Source organism: Ailuropoda melanoleuca, chromosome 16, assembly GCF_002007445.2.
Source record: "Ailuropoda melanoleuca isolate Jingjing chromosome 16, ASM200744v2, whole genome shotgun sequence".
Lineage (NCBI taxonomy): Eukaryota > Metazoa > Chordata > Mammalia > Carnivora > Ursidae > Ailuropoda > Ailuropoda melanoleuca.
In genome coordinates, this window is record NC_048233.1 from 799,866 (window position 1) to 802,615 (window position 2,750).

The 2,750-nt window shown below is 44.0% G+C and overlaps 1 non-coding gene across 1 annotated transcript; it reads right to left on the minus strand.

Moving 5' to 3' along the window:
• Positions 1 to 587: 587 nt before the first annotated feature.
• Positions 588 to 777, minus strand: LOC117796855. Its single transcript, XR_004621560.1, has one exon. It is a non-coding gene; the product is annotated as a U2 spliceosomal RNA (small nuclear RNA).
• Between the last annotated feature and the right edge of the window lie 1,973 nt (positions 778 to 2,750).

Here is a 2,750-nt window from a genome sequence, read left to right on the forward strand (position 1 = left end):
TTGCAGCTACCTGATTTGTGAAGCCTCACATCTATAAAACCCTGTAGTTCTTGATTCTCAGCACTGCACCATCCTATTTGTGCCAATAATTTTTTGTATTGATTCTATAGCTCGCTGGTTTCAAAAGAAGTTTTATCAGTGTAAGGATCTGTGTGAATTCCCTCTCTCTCCCATAACTCTGTTGTCTCATTTCTGCTTCCTAATTTCAGAAAAGCGGTTTGCATTGTTTAATATTGACTAGAACTAGTAACAGACCCTGCTGTGTCTGCTGGTTTCTCTGGTAAATACGTCTTATAAACAGAAACACCTGCCACAAGTTAGGACCAGCTATGACAATTGGGTATTCTATACATAGGGTAACCACATAATTTATCATGCAAATGAGGGCACTTTTGAGACTGAAAGGGATAAAAATGATAATTGTACAATCTTATATGTTAATAATGATATTCTATATTATATATTAATTCTATATTTTATTATATATTAACTATATTTTTATTATATGTTAATCACATTTTATTATATATTACCTATAATGTGATTATATAATTATAAGATTATATGATTATTATTATTTTGTCCCCGAGGGGGGCACCGTTCCTGGAAGTACCACAATACCTGGTCGATGTGTGGAGTGGATGGAACAAGCTCCTTTTCGATCTCCCTTCTCCAAAAAGCCATTCAATATGTTGTCTTTGGAGAGCGGATGTATCAGATATTAAACTGATAAGAACAGATACTACACTTGATCTTAGCCAAAGGCCGAGAAGCAATGAAATGGGTAATTATTAATAACTGTGCCAGGACAATAGGTGCAAGCCAGGAGTGCCCTGGAATGTATAGTAGCCCTGTCAATAAACCTCTTAGAACTCAGAGTCTTTCACTGAATAGCCATTTTTCAAATGCCTAAGTGCCAAGCTCTGTATTAGGTGCTGGAGAGTCTAAGACAAATAAACTGTGATTCCTGCCCTAAGGAGCTGTCAGTATAGCTAGGGAAGCAGACAAAACAACAACAACAACAACAACAGGCAACTATAGTGAGGTACTGAAGTTCCATGACAGATGTTTGCCCGGGGTTCCTTGGAAGGCAGGGAGGAAAGATCCTTGAGCCTGGGACACCTGGGTGGCTCAGTTGGTTAAGCGTCTGCCTTCAGCTCAGGTCATGATCCCAGGGTCCTGGGATTGAGTCCCACGATGGGCTCCCTGCTCAGCAGGGAGTCTGCTTCTCCCTCTGCCTGCTGCTCCCCCTGCTTATGCCCTCTCTCTCTCTGACAAATAAATAAATAAAATCTTTAAAAAAGAAAGAAAGAGAAGAAAGAAACTTGGCTAAGTTTTTATTCTTTCTTTTTTTAATTTTTTAAAGATTTGTTTATTTATTTGAGGGAGGAAGGGGCAGAGGAAGAGAATCTTCAAGCAGACTCCCCGCTGAGTGCAGAGCCCGCCTCAGGGCTCAGGGCTGGATCTCTGGATCCTGAGATCATGACCTGAGCCGAAACCGAGTCAGATGCTTAACCGACTGTGCCACCCAGGTGCCCTTGAGCTAAGTTTTTATTTTATTTTATTTTATTTTTTTTTTTTAAAGATTTTATTTATTTATTCGACAGAGATAGAGACAGCCAGCGAGAGAGGGAACACAAGCAGGGGGAGTGGGAGAGGAAGAAGCAGGCTCCCAGCGGAGGAGCCTGATGTGGGGCTCGATCCCGTAACGCCGGGATCACGCCCTGAGCTGAAGGCAGACGCTTAACCGCTGTGCCACCCAGGCGCCCCTGAGCTAAGTTTTTAAACAACAAAGTGTTACCAAAGGGTTTGAGGGAGGTGACAGGCGGTATGTCGTAGAAGGCTTTCAGGTACCAGATGAGCAATGGGAACAATGAAAATAAAAGTATTAATAACAAGTTAGATTTCCATAGCCTTTTATAAAGTTGTCAAAAATTGGGTTGCTTGCCTGGGAGAAAATAGAGAAGCAGCAGTGTCAACGTAGCCAGAGGAAATGGGAAAGCGATCCATAAAAGAAATGAGCGTCAGCTCCTCCTGCACTTTCCATGGAGGCCAGTCACCAGCTGCTCCAAGGGCTCTGCTCCCCACCCACTTCTCTTTCTGCATTCTCCCTGGATGACCTCCTCCACTCCCAAAGTTTCAAAGGACGGTTCCTTGTCGGTGCCTCTTCAATGGGAATGCTAGCCCTGGGCTTTCTGCTGACCTGCAGGTCTAAATATTCCCTCTCATTGACTGACATTTTTCTCCCTCCCCAGATCTGCTCTTCTCCGGTGTTCTGTATTCTACAGAACGACCTCCCTGCCACCCTACTGCTTACATATCAGAAACCTAGGAATCATCCTATAAATCCCCTTCTTAGCTCCATATTCTTCTGATTCTCCCTTTCTTTATATCTCTAAAACCCTTCCCCTCCATTCCCATCTTGGTTGCGGCTCTTGTCCCTTGCAATCTGGATTACTGCCAAGCCTCCTAACTCTTCTGTTTGTCACCAGTCTGGCCCCCATCCAAACTATCCTCCCTCCTGCAGCCAAAGTGAGTTTCTAAAATGCACATCTAAGCACCTCACTTCCCTGCTTGAAACCTTTCAGTGACTCCCCATGTTGCTTAATGATCACGTCCTTGAGCCTGGTCACTAAGACCCTTGTCAGTCAGATCCATGACGGTTTCTCTGGCCCTGATGCACATGCCTCCTTCACCCAGCTTTCACTAGGCTGGCCGTTCCGAACCGCTCACACACCTCCGGGCCACTA